At 40.9% G+C, this 14,713-nt stretch overlaps 1 long non-coding RNA gene across 1 annotated transcript; it reads right to left on the reverse strand.

The window, feature by feature from the left end:
- Window positions 1-559: 559 nt before the first annotated feature.
- LOC122233125 lies at window positions 560-10,616 on the reverse strand. Its single transcript, XR_006210599.1, has 4 exons — window positions 10,420-10,616; window positions 2,948-3,942; window positions 1,848-1,925; window positions 560-1,022 (listed from the first exon to the last, which is right to left on the reverse strand). It is a non-coding gene; the product is annotated as an uncharacterized LOC122233125 (long non-coding RNA).
- Window positions 10,617-14,713: the final 4,097 nt, after the last annotated feature.

Here is a 14,713-nt window from a genome sequence, read left to right on the forward strand (position 1 = left end):
CAATCACATTACCATGTTTGGGTCATATATATTTCTAATTATCATTAGAAAGTAATGTAGGGGTGCCTAGTTGGCTCAGGTAGTTAGCATCTGACTCTTGATTTCAGCTCAGGTCATGATCTCACAGTCCTTGAGATGGAGCCCTAAGTTGTGCTTCGTGCTGACAGCATGCACTCTTCTTGGGATTCCTTCTCGCTCTCTCTCTACCGTCCCCATGCTCATGCTCTCTCTCTCTCTCTCTCTCTCTCTCTCTCAAAAATAAACTTTAAAAAAAAAAGACTCTATTCAAAAAAGACTTTGTAGGGGCACCTGGGTGGCTCAGTCAGTTAAGCATCCGACTTCGGCTCAGGTCATGATCTCACAGTTCGTGGGTTCAAGCCCCACATCGGGCTCTGTGCTGACAGCTCAGAGCCTGAAGCCTGCTTCAGATTCTCTCTCTGCTCCTCCCCCACTCTGTCTGTCTCTCAAAAATAAACACTAAAAAAATTTTTAAAAAAGGAAGAAAGCAATGTGGTAATGTAAACGCTGAATGAAGATTTGACTTTAATGGGGGCTAGTTACTACTGTGGTATCGATTAGGACAGAATGCTTGTCTTTTAGAGGTATGTAATGAAATATTTATAGATGAAATGACAGGCTATCCAGAGAGGTTGAGAAAAGTAGGTAGGAGTCCAGAAGAAACCAGACTGGCCATGAGCTCATCATTCTCAAGTGAGTGGCGGGTACACAGAGATTTGCTATACTCTCCTAAATTGAAAGTTTAACGTTTCCAAAATAACAAAGTAAAGCACAAAGAAAAAGAAACAACTCTACTGTGGATTGAAAAACACTACAGGGAAATAAAGATGGCCCTAGAAGGTGTAAAACAAAGAAAAAATGTCAAAAGGAAGGCTTCTTTTCTGTAAAATTAGATGAGGATTGCAGGAGGCTTCTCTATAGCTGGTCAGTTTTTCCATTTATGGAATGTTCCAAATCTTTATAAACCATCTGGAGAGCAAGGAGTTGGCTAGATTTCCATCCCACTGTAATAATGAGACATTTATTGAGAAAGAATGTCAAAAAGAACAGCTTTTAAAGTGGCTGTATGCATACACCAGAAACTGAACCACTAAAGCAATCTTTATCCCAGTTTAAAAAAAAAAATGAAAAACAAAAAAAAAAAACCCACAGAAACAAAAACCAAATACATAAAAATAATGCCAACATAAATGTCCAATTATTCTAGTCATATATTACCGTGTAAAACCAAAACTATCTTTCTGGGAGCATCTTGGGTATGGTATTGCTAACTATTTACTTTTTAGTAATCAGGTAACCTAAGAAGGAATATTAGTAATGCTGATTCATTTTTAATACTCATCAATATAAGAGGAAACAGAAATAAGACAATTTGAAAACAGTATTTTGAAAATGGGGGCATTTCATGAAAGACTGTAATAAACAGAGTAGACTTCAAAGTTTTAACTTTTCTATTTTGCTCTGAATTTTCTTTTAAATCCATGTAATTTCTAATATAGATGCTCGTGGCTCTGTGAATTAGGGTCAGATACCAACTTTGCTCCGGCCTCTCTTTTTCTTCCACTCCACCTCCATTTTCAAAACAGACAATGGCTACCAAAGAATCAGAAAAGGTATATTAAGAATGGAAGAGGCTATAAAAATGATATTTAGTGCCCATATGGTCAGACAATATGTCATGCTCCTCATGTAGGCTATATATATATATAAGTCTCATCCTAACAAACAGACAAGTTACATAAGTATTTATATTTTATCGGACAGGAAATTACAGAATAATGTTCTCTTGGGACTTTAATTACCTTAACAAATCTTTATCAAGTACTTACTATTTGGGGGCACTGCCGATGGTGCTGAAGGTTCAAAGAACATGACATCGTACCTGCCTTGAATTCGCTCACAGTTTACTAGGGGAGGCAAGTCAAAAGAAGAACTTGTTGGAGAATATAGTATGGTACGTCTTGGGGAAGCACAGATGATGCTTCCTAGTCCTTTCATGGACCAGGAAGACTTCTGAGGTAAGGTATCCAGCTAGGCTATAGAGAGTGGGCAAGGGGTTTCTTGGTAGAGAAGAGAAAATGACTAGGTCTAAGCCTAAAGAACAGTGTGTCTTCTTTACTAAAGAAAAAAATGGAGGTGCCCCTCCATTGAGGCTGACTTGAGCATCCAACTCTTAATGTTGGCTCAGGTCATGGTCTCATGGTCATGAGATCGAGCCGTGCACCAAGCTCTGTGCCGAGCATCGGGCTTGCTTGGGATTCTCTCCCTCCCTCTCTCTCTGCCCCTCCCCTGTTTGCATTCTCCTCTCTCTCTCTCAAAATAAATAAATAGACATTAAAAAAAAAAGAAAAAATAGATTAAAATAAACTACAACAGTCAGAGCAAGAACCCAAGGAAAAAAGTGGAAAAGAAAAAGGGATAAAGAAACACAAAAATATGGATGTGGAAATAAAGATCAAGAAAGCTCAGAAAAGGAATCCCTTATGCTCATCTCATGAGCATTTGGCATGCCCTGATTTTTAATCAAAGGGGAAAGAAAAAAAAAGAAAGAAAGAAGAAAGAAAGAAAGAAAGAAAGAAAGAAACTCATTTACACCAATCTTGGCTTCCTTAAGTGTGCTTGATCACTAACTACTAAGCCATTTTCATAATAAGCTATATCTCTCCATCCTTCCAAACATTACAGGCATAGCTAGGGTGTTACGGAAGGAGATGAGATAGCTACTTCCTTGGTGTAATTCCCTGCCGGCGAACAATGTTCTTTTGTGGGCAGCTACGTGCATGGAAGCCAGACACCTTCCCTGTTCTCACCGCAAATGTTTCATGGCATCTATGTGCATTCCCACATGATAGGTTCCACATAAAGCAAATGAAACAGACCATGCCTCCTATCAGCTGACAGTTGTTTTTAACCAATGTATCAGACTTACGTGCACTCAAATACTATAGGAATGATGCAGTAGTGGAAAGAATGATTTTAGCATTAGAGCAAGTAGTCACTGCCAACTTGACTCCCTTAATAATAATGGAAAGAAAAGCAGTTGGCTGAGAGGCCAGGTGAGAACACTTTAGGGACGTCTGAGCCCCCTCGGAGCCTCCTTGTGATTCCAGCACAGAGAAGAGTTCTGCCAGGACCCACATGTGCTGCTCTGGCTCTCAGAAAGCCACACATGCTCTCAGTAAGAGCCAACGGAAAAAGAGCAAAGCCAGTCTGACAGCATGTGCATTCCGATTCTTCCTTAAAAACACACTGGGTTTCACAGGCTTGAGTCCATCATTTGGAGTTAGAGCCTGGGTTCTTATTTTTAAGCAAAGTCACTGAGGCATCACTGAGTGAAATGCGCCTCTGCATAATGAGATATTAATGAAGGAGATTCAGCATGTTTAATATCGCCAAGTTCTAAGGTATAATGTGGTTCCGTCAGTTTCTCTCAGTTTGGCGATTAAGTGTTTATCAACAACACTTCGGCATTATGTGAGAAGCAGTGATTCAGGGAAAATGACACCAAAGATGATCTCCCTCCTCTTCCTCTTCCACCTTCTTAGAAAAGTCAGTGGACTGACTGAAGCCCCGGGCCAGCACAGCGTCCCTGAGATCTGGTCCAGGCAACGGGGGTGGGGCTGCTGCCTGCAAGTGTCAAGGTCGTGCCAAAATGTGAGTTCCCAGACTTGCCATTCTCTCAAGGGTGTGCCGATCAGAGTCAGAAAACGGTCTGCATTCCACTTAAGGGCGGGTGGTGGTAGCGGTTGGGGGCCATGGGGCTAACCAGCCAAACAAAACAGAAAACCAGAACAGCTAACAGAGATGAAGCTTTAAAGCGGACAGCGGTGAACAGAATCCGGAGACGGTTCTGAGATGCGAAACAAATAGCCGATTGTATGCGGTTTTGACAGTTATGACCCTGGATGCACTGAGAGCTGATGCCTACAAATAGCACAGAAAGAAAAAAAAAATCAGCCAACCATGATTTAAACTTTAAACCAACATTCTCGCCTGACAAAAGTTCTGGAAATAGGCAGAATTCTGGCTTTGGTGGCTTCTCAGCCATGGCATAGCTTTGGGTCCATGCCTCTTATGATCCTCTGGGCATTCTTCTCATGGATGCAGATTACTGCAGCAGGGACAGCCCCATCATCGCATGGCCATGCTTAAAGCCGGACAACGAGATGAAGTGTCCATGACAGAGTGTTTGCCCTCAAAACAGGTGCTCAAAAGCTGGGAAGGAATAAAACCTCTCTCAGAAATATATAACTCGCCTATCAGATCACGGTCCAGAGTAAACCAACTAGATCTTGTTTGCCTAGGACTTTTCTCATTCTTAGTATTGAAAGTCCTGTGTGTAAGGAGCCCTCTCAGTCCTGGGCAACCGCGGATGGTCGGTCACTGTGTTAGTGTCACGTGGCCATCTTTGGTCAATTCTCCTGAGAAGAAAGGCTCTTCACCTACGGCTTGAATTGGAGTCTCTTAGCCACAAAGAGGAGGGGATGGTTTTCTGTTATGACAGGTTCCCTCAACCTTGGCTGCACTTTAGAATAATCAGGAACTTTTGTAAAAGTGCCAAAGCTTGGGCCCTACTCATCGTAATTCTAAATAAATCTGGGCTATTTCTTGAGCATTAATACCTTTAAAAACCTATCCGGGTGGTTCTAAAGTGTAGCCATAGTTGAGAAGTAAACTACTGCCTATATCAATACTGAACCCTTAGTAAGACAGCCTTGCGACAAAGAATATAATTTAACATCACTGGCAATATAATACACTTAAAAAAATTTTTTTTTTGAGAGAGAGACAGAGAGACAGAGAGCAAGTGGGGGAGGGGCAGAGAGAGAGGGAGACACAGAATCCGAAGCAGGCTCCAGACTCTGAGCTGTCAGCACAGAGCCTGATGCGGGGCTCGCACTCAAGAACTGTGAGATCATGACCTGAGCCGAAGTTGAATGCCCAACCAACTGAGTCATCCCACAGTATAATAAATGTTTAAATCAATGTATTAAGGTTTCTAAAAATTTATATATACATATATATGCATATATAAATTTTTATACATATATATGTATATATAAATTTTTATAATTTATATAACTTATAATTTATATAATTTATATAAAATTTATATATATAATTTCTTTTTACTGGCACTGAAAGGTAAGCAAGATAGATGTTATTTCCATTTACAGATTAGAAAGTTAAAACTCAAAAATGTTGTTACTCACCCTCAGGGTGCCTAGGTGGCTCAGTCAGTTGAGTGTCTAACTTCAGCTGAGGTCATGATCTTGCAGTTAGTGGGTTCGAGCCCTGAGCCGGGCTCTGTGCTGACAGTTCAAAGCCTGGAGCCTGTTTCAGATTCTGTCTCCTTCTCTCTCTGCCCCTCCCCCACTCACACACTGTGTCACTCTCTTTCCCCCTCTCTCAAATATGAATAAACAAATGTTTTTGTTCACCCTTGAGAGATCCTTCCCAATATATTATACAGTATATTTAATGTATCCTGTATTGTCAAATTTCCATTTCTCAGGGCAAAATACCAAGGTGGTACATGATTGAAAACACTCTAATGTACACAGTAGTCATTTGTAACCTGTTACTTAACTATACTGCCCATAGCAATGGTAGGATGGATTTAACTCAGTGTGTCCTAACCAAAATTATTCTTGGCACGAGCAAATTGTAAAAATCATGTACCAAGATTTCTAGCAATGAGATAAAAGTAAGGATAGAAAAATATAAGTGTCACACTAAAATGATATTGTTCTATGTAAGTGAGGGGGAGATGACTAGAGAGGCCATTGTTATGTGCATTGCAAGTTTGCTACTTTAATCTCCCAGATGTCAGTAACTGATAGATCAGCTGCAGTGTCCTTTTCATTTATAACAATTAGGTAACAACTAAGTAATGTATTTGCTTACTTTGTTTTTTTTTTTATTCCTTACCTACCCCTCTCCCCACTTGCTCCCTGCATTCCTCTGTTAGCATTAATACTACTCTTGAATGGTACTGAGTGAAAGTTGCCCCTGCCCATGAGAGTAGGCGGTGTTGGAACTGATGTACTACAATTCACGATGCTAAGAATGAACTTATGTATTCTGTAGTAGGCTCACGGTCTCCAAGCTCTCTAATCTCTGAGCAGGAGGAATATGTTAATCCTTGTAGATTGAGTCAAAAGGAATTATATGAGTTTGGGTTGCACACGGAGAGTTGGGCTACATGTGATAAAAGTGGGTTTGCTACAGTCTTTGAAGTATGAATGAACGCTATAGATTTATCCAGAAGTCTAGGAAGGCAACATAGCCGAAGACAGAATCCATACAGTGGTTTGGCAAAAGGCTACGGCCAGAAAAGTGTTCCAAGCATCAGATATGGGAAGTGAGACTAGACCACAAATGGAAATATAAGCTACAATTTGGGATATAAAATGTGTGATGGGTCAAAGCAAGTGGTTAATGGTAATGATACAATGAACTTTTGTCAATGACTATGATACCAGGCACTATGCTAAACCTATTAAATTACATTACTTCACTGAATTCTCCCAGTAGCCTCATGAAATTGATAGCATTAATGTCCCATACAACAGAAAAACTGAGACGCTGAGAAATAGAGCGACTTGCCCACAATCTCATGACTGATAAATGGTAGAGCTAGGATACACACCTAGGCGGTTGATTCCATAACATTACAGAGGCCCAGGGGCATTGCAGGACCTTGTCGAGGTTTCCCCATCACCACACCCTCTCCCAAAACTCAGGTCTGTTCCCTCATTGTATTGGGTGCTCAGGAAGTAATCAAGCATGGTGGTTGGCCATGCATCAGTGTGCCTGTTTGTAGTGACAAGACAGGAGAGGTAATTTCTGAAGATATTCTGCTCTACCGGATGAAAAGTAAGTTTGCCCTCCACCTTCCCCAGAGATTCTGAGTTTCTGATTTCTCTCAAGGGTTGGTAACAGCTTTTATGCTGCCAGGTCACATTGTCCAATTTTATCAAGGCTTGCTTATGGGAGAGAAATTTAACTATGTTCCTCAGAGGAAAGAGAATGGGACTGGGATGAAAGAGAGGTGTTGTCCAACTACGGCAGTGGCTCCTGGGTCTGGAGGGAAGGGCTGGGTTCTATGTGGAACTTTACAAGGAGGCCATAGAACTTCTGATGTGTTTTCAGAAGGGGGGGGGGGTACGGGGCTGCTAAACATCCAGTACCATCATCTTGGAAATTGCAGCAAAAGCTGTGGCCACACTGTTAGAGTGGCTGTGCCTTTCAATGGATCATATTGTCTTACACTGTGAGCATCTTGATGGCCATCCTGAAGGACAAAAGACCAGACGCTATTTTCTAATAATTTTTTTCCTCTGAGAGTGTATATCATATGAAAAAAGAAAAGAGTCTCCGGCAATAAATTGTATTAAACATCTTCCCATCCTTGAAATGGGGGCTTAGAGCCAGATATAATTTCATTTGTAAAAATTAAACATCATCTTACTCGCACTTACATTTGTAGGACAAATTTATGCATTTACATTAATTATCCTATTTAATATTCATAAACATTTTAAGCATGAATGTAGTTAAGCAGTTATCCCCTTATAGAGAAAAGGAAATCAGACAGGGTGAAGTTTATATATATATATATATATATATATATATATATATATATATATATTTGGAGGCCTGGCATAGGGGAAAGACCCACAAACAGAGGACCCACACTTGGTAAGAAATAACAACAACGACAACAACAACAACAAAACAATTCAACTGGCTTATCGTTTTGCTGTGGACTTGGACCTTGCCACACATGGCATGGGACCCCAGGGTCTCTTGCTAGATGTCTGAGACACTGCCCAGGGCTTTGGACTCCTGGAAGGCTCTAGATTTCCCACAGCTCATGCACAGGTCACTATGCTGTTCAGGCCTTGGGCGGTCCACCGTGCGCAGACTTTGGGCCAGAGCCCCTTCCCTGTGTCTTGCCTGGTGAGATGTGGAACCAGAGTCTATACGAGACTTCCACCTGCAGGGATTCAGTGGATTCTCCTAATCGGTGGCGGGCGCCAGACTGCTTACTTATGGGTCTGGCGAGGTGCGTCTGGTAATAGGGCACCCAGGCCTTGTCATCTCAGGACTCCCCGGGCCCCGTAGATCTCAGGAGATCAGCCTTCCTCTGGCACGAGTGGTGGAGGAAGCGCTCCAGGCCTGACTCCTCCAACTGTTAAGCTGTCCCTAAGGCTCAGGCAACCCTCCAACTGGTCCCCTCTGTGCCCCACATCCCGAGCCCGCTGACTCCCCACACCTTGCACAGCCCTGATGCCCTACAGTGCACCCTGTAGACACCAACCACATACTTTCCCTTTCTAGGGTTAAAGTTAAAGAGGAAATTCCCATTTAAGCTCCCTTCTGTGAAACCTAATTTAGTTTATTCTGCAAAACAAGTGAAACTTTACTTAGACCTCCTCTGGTAAATGCGTCTGATAATCATGAAAGAAGCTTAAGTCATCTGCCTAAAAACCATGTGAGATCATCACTTTTAGCCAATCCCCTGCCATCTGGAAATCCCTGGTGTAACAACCAATTACTATGAAGTTAAACAACTTCCTCGTTTTTACTTTATAAGCCATCCTGTGACATCATACCCTTGAGCGTCGTATGGGTCTTTGACTTTAAGAGCTCTCAGTTCTACCAGTATTCTTATACACACCATAAACTCTTACTGGGGCACCTGGGTGGCTCAGTCACTTAAGCATCTGACTCTTGATTGTGGCTCAGGTCATGAGCTCGGGGTGGTGAGACGGAGCCCCATGTAGCCAGGCTCCCCATTGGGCATGGAGCCTGCTTAAGATTTTCCTTCTCCCCTTCCCCCTTCTCTGCTCTATCTCTCAAAAAAATTTTTTATTTTAATAAAAAGTAAATTCTTTTACTGGGTACTAAAAACAAACAAACAGAGATTAAACCAAAGAGGGAATTCATTGATGATATAGCTGTAAAATCTGGGAATAAAGCTAGCCTCTGGCAATGGCACTCAAATGATATCATCGGAATGGAGTTCTTTTCTATTTCTTGGTTCTCTATATGCTTTTCCAACTTTGTTCTCAGGTTTTATGGAGTGGAAGGATGACTATCACCTAGTTCAGGGCTATATTCATACGGGTTCAAGTGTGGCTAAAAACGTGGTGCCTCTCTCACAACACTTACAAAAGCCCCAGTAGCTCCTGTTGGGTGGCTGAGCTAGTCACTGGAGCTAGGGTAAGGGAGTGCTCCTGTCTGCCAGACCTGAGTTACCTAGATAGCCTGAGTGTGAGAATGTTTGAAGACAAAGACTGCCCCTGGACATGGGTTGAGGCTGAAGAGGAAAATAGAGCTACTATTCCAGAAGGGTGAATAAATGCTGACTGTCCAAATAAAAACACAGATGTCCACTTCTTACATTTTGGCACAAGTATGTGATTGGTCGTTGAGGCTCTAGAATTGAAATTGAAGAATGAATGTGATTATGTGCATAGGTGGCTGTGTAATGGTCCCCCCAAATTATCCAGATCCTAATCACTGAAACCTGTGGCTATTTCCTCATATGGCAAAAAAAAGCTCTTTGCTGGGGTGATTAAGGATATTGAGATGAAGAGATTGTTCTGGATTATCTTTGTGGACTCTGAACTCAACTACAAGTGTCCTTATAAAAGAGACTTGAATCCATAAATTGTTTTGGTGAGGGAGGCCTGATCCAAGCTCCTTCTGTAGTTCACCTTCCAAAGTTGAGTCTCCAAGTTCCTTGGAAGAAACCCTCAAACAGCTCAGGAAGACATAGGACCACAAAATCTTTCTTCCTGAAGAGCCCTCCATCTGCCACCTCACCGGTGGGAGGGGAAGGGCCGAGAGTCCTGATATGGCCCCTCTTTGATATTGTCTGTCAATACATGCAGCTCTCTTAGGGGAGGAGAGCAGACTTTTCATGTCCTCACACCCACCATTGCTGCCAAAACACGGCACAGTGGGATATGCAAGGGGGCAACAGAGGCAGTTCAGAGCTGCCTACAAGTCAAGCAGTAGCAGGAAATGAGGCAGGGAATGAGAGTGAGTGATACCCCAGGGGACTCTGGTGATAGAATAGCAAGGTTCCCAGAGGATGAGGATATGAGAGATGAAACTAAGAATTCCTTCAAGGGTCAAAGGGTCAAGGGAGATAGTCAAGGCTGAGGAGTTCCCAGCTCTTTAATGCAATCAAGAGACATGCTGAGATCTAGTGAACCAGGAAGCTCCCAAAATCTAAATGGAAATCTGAATAGTCTAGTGAGTGGCTCAGCAGTTTAAGAATGTTCCCTTTTACCAAGAAGATCGAACAGGGCCATTTCTTACAGAACATCCTGCAGAGAAATTAAAGCTGCCATTGGAGGGACAGCTGCACAGCCACCACTGTACCTCTGAAGAGCCCCTGGCATCAGACAGCTTTGCTTCCAGTGTGTCAGAGTCCCATCCGCACTCTGTGCCTGCTGGGAGGTGGCAGTTTCCCAGATGTTGCAGGCCCACATGGGGAACCTCAGAGGCATTGATGAAGGCCAGGAACCCTGGATTCCTAAATTGCAGCCACACAGAAGGGCCAGGACAGTAACTTAGATCCAGCTGAAAAAAGAGAGTATTCCTTACCCCCAAATCATGAGAGCATTAGGTCACAATGTGGGCTGACACCCTCCTCCACGCAAGTGCCACCCTGCCCGGCGCCTGAGGGAAACAGTGGCTCTTTGCACATGTTGGCCCGTCTGCCCCTGTACCTGATACAGAAGGAAAATTCCCTCCAAAAAGTAAATTCCCAAAGAGAATGAGGCATGTGTTTCGGTGACTTTGTCACAGAAAGACAATGAAAAGGCACGAAGATCCTCTACATGAAGCAGGTCCAGTTGAAAGCAGAGCTATTTTGACGGATAGAGGGGAACCGGAAGTGCGGGAGTACAGGAGAACCCAGGGGCCTATCACGGAACAGTAACTGGAATTACGTGTAGACGTTTTGCGTGGGAGGCAAGTTAGCTCAAGGAGGAACTCCAGGCCCAAGAAGGGCCATCACTGGACATTCCTGTAACTAGAGGCCTCCTCTCCAGCTGGGCAAAGCTGGAAATTATGCTCGCTCTTTTGCTCTGGAGAGACTATTTGCCATAGGCAAGCACAGTTTCTGTAACAGGGCAGTGCTTAATAAATTCTGTTGAATGAGTAAATAAACGTATCGGTGAAGTTAAGTTGCTCTGTTCTGAAGAAACATCTTGTTCTTCCCAAACATAGGGACATACTTTCAGTCATCGATTAATTTAGATCAAATCTTGTAAAAAAATGGCATGCAGGTGACTAGCAAAAAATAGGGTGCTCCAAGAATAGCATGGGTACAATTGTTAATAGGCAGCTTGGCATATTGGAAAGAGCACAAAGTTTGTAGTCTTGGACTATGCGAGCCAGTTTGCCACTTACCACTCAGGTCACTTAGACAAATTACTAGGACTTGTAATTGCCATCTTTTAAAATAAGGTTGATATTGACCTTGTCACGTTACTAAAAGAAATTTAAAAAGTAGGATGTACAAGTTTCCAGGTACCTACTGAGGGCATAACAAATCTTAAATTGCCCCTTCTTTTGAAATAGACTTGTGGCAGAGAAAACAATGGGAATATTCCAGAAGACAGCAATATAGATTTTATATCATTTTACTTTAAATTCTAATTCTCAGGTACTTATGGCAGACACACTATTTTAGACTCTTCCTAGTCTACTGATTTAAAATGAAATTCTTAATTAACATTCGCTGTAATGTTGCCCCTTAGATTTTATTTAGTAGTTGTATACATAATGTACTTAAACTAAAAAAAAAAAATGTACTTTTAATTACAGGGAGGTTTTAAAGAAGATGGTAATTGCAAGGAAAGTCTTAATTTAGGTCTTGGATCTTCAAAACTCTCTAGAGAACAAAATACAGCTAAATATATTTATGCTATATTTTCTTACCAATTTATATGAGCCCTCCTGTGAAATAAAGGTAATTATTCTCTCTGAATTTACTTTGTTGGGATGTCATTGGCCTACATTAAGCAGCCTTATAAGAAACAGACCTGTGAGGCTCATAACTGTGAGAGTTGAAAGGAAATTATTGAGGTCATTGTTCATTACAAGGTATCCTCCTTAGGATGAACCCTCAGGGAAAATTCACTTCTGGTCTTGGCAGTAACGTGCATTCTTCACTGGAGCAGAGTCCACATGCTTTTAACTTACAAAAACTAGAAACTGGGTAACTGTCCAGGTTTTCCTTATTGCACTGACTGCTAGTCACCTAAAGCCTAATCTGTGGCCTAACCAAAGAAAACATTATAGCATCAATAGTTAATGGTAAATGCAAAGGACTCTGTTATGTTCTGAAATTTATGCCCCCCCCCCCAAATTCTTAGGTTGAAATCCTAACCCTCAAGGTGATGGCATTAGGAGGTGGGGGTTGGGGAAGTGATTATTAATTCTCATGAATGGGATTAGTGTCCTTAAAAAAGAGGCCAGGAAGGGCCCCCTTGCCCTTCTACCTTGTGAGGTAACAGAGAGAAGATAACCATCAATGAGAAGTGAGACCCTTACCTCGCCAGACCCTGAATCTGCTGGCACCATGATGTTGGACTTTCCCACCTCCAAGACCGTGAGAAATAAATGTATGTTGTTTATAAGCTACTCAGTTTATGATATTTTTGTTATAGTATCCTGAACAGACTCAAAGAGACTTTGTGGTATATATTTTTATATAAGTCTTGGATGTTGGTTAAATATACATCTTTCTCCTTGTTTTATTTTATCTGTATATGTTTCACCTATTTAAAAATAGAGAGAGAACATTTTTTGTGTCTATTTTGTGTGTGTGTGTTTTCAGAGGTCAGTTTGCACTATCTACACTCATTTGTATGAAGCTCTTTTTCACTCAAGTGTATTTCAGGTACATATTTCAAAGTCAAAACTTAAAGACCTAACATATTATGTTTATAGATTTCTAAATATACCGTTAACAGCCACTTCATATATTCTCTTTTTTTAATTTTTTTAAGTTTATTTATTTTGAGAGAGACAGAGAGAGTGAGCAGAGGAGGGGCAGAGAAAGAGGGAGAGAGAATCATAAGCAGGTTCTGCACTGTCAGTGTAGAGCCCGATGTGGGGCTCGAACTCATAAACTGCAAGATCATGACCTGAGCCAAAACCAAGAGTCAGCTGCTTAACCGGCTGAGCCACCCCAGTGTCCCCACTTCATATATTCTTAATAAGATGAAGCATAAGTTAACTGATTAATTTTATTAAACTTATGCTATTTACATCATTAAATCTGTCCATCTTCTCCTTTCTGATTTCTTCTAAATTTGCCATGTTATTAAGTCTCCATTGACTTGATATTCAAATCTATTTTCTCATTTTAACAGAACTGGTTATTAAATGTCTATCTTTTTGACTTCCATGTGAATTACTTGGCATGCAAATAATAAATGGAAAATGACCTATAGAATTATGAAGCTAATGACGAGGAGGTCATTGGTGACCTTAACAAAAAACACTTCAGTTGTGTGATGCTGTGGCGTCCATGTGAGAGGTTGGTTTCATAATAGTTTCTTGTAGCTCTTGGCATTTATTTGATGGTAAGGGTCTCTAAAGAGAAAGTACCGTGCCCTCAATCGCATCGCCACATAATGCCCGTAGTAGAACTTGATTAGGAAAATAAACCTGCCACATTTGACCCCCACTGTTAAAAAAGGCTTATTTTATAAATAAACTATGATTCTATTCATGGTAAAATCATTAATATAATGAAATGAATGGAGTACACATATACTTGAGAAAAAGAGATAAATGGAAAGAAATAGTAATGCCATTAACTTAATAAAAATGTATGTGGTACCACAATCATTAGATTTGAATGATAAATGTTGGCCCTAGGTAAATATCCTGTCCAAGTCAGAATTTACCTTCTATTTGTCATAATATCAAAGGCAGAGATCCATATAGTTCTCACATAAACAGACTAGTTCTATTGAAATAATAAACTGGAAAGAATCTATGATCTTGTAGGACAAAATTTATCTGAGAAATAGTAGTAATTCTCTTTCCAGGATCCCTGTGAAGTCTTGAGGCTCAGAATAAATTATTGCTTGTAAAACTGACTATGACTACTTTTTCAAACACAATGGGCCATCACAGTACATCTATTTTTCTGTCTGACTTTTCCAAGGGTCCTTGAGTCCCAGAATTAACCAATAGGAGAGAAGAGCATCCTTGAATTTATTCTATTGTCACAGAATAGTCCATGTAATGTTTAATTAATAAAAAAATGAAATATTCTAATTGTCTTATTTTCCCTATTCTGTATTAAGAATTTAAGTGATTGTTGTTAATAAACCTTGGATTGAACCATAGGTCAAAACTGCCCACACTTTTGAGTTATTTTTCTCAAGAAAACCATTAACTGCAATCTAATTTCCTGGAAGAATCCTAACAACAATTCATTTCAGTCCCACGTTCAACCAAAAATGACGTTGTCAACTCAAGTTTGAATGACATTTATGAGTAGTTCAGTTCTGCTTGTAAATAAACCTAGATCACTAATATTCTAGCGGTTCTGATTAATGGGTTTGTAGTAGTCTCTTCATATTGCCTAACTCTGATGATTTCCTTTATTTTCCTTTCTTGACACGATTATTGATTGTCCAGCTGTTTT

The sequence above is a fragment of the Panthera tigris genome, chromosome D4 (genome assembly GCF_018350195.1).
Source record: "Panthera tigris isolate Pti1 chromosome D4, P.tigris_Pti1_mat1.1, whole genome shotgun sequence".
Lineage (NCBI taxonomy): Eukaryota > Metazoa > Chordata > Mammalia > Carnivora > Felidae > Panthera > Panthera tigris.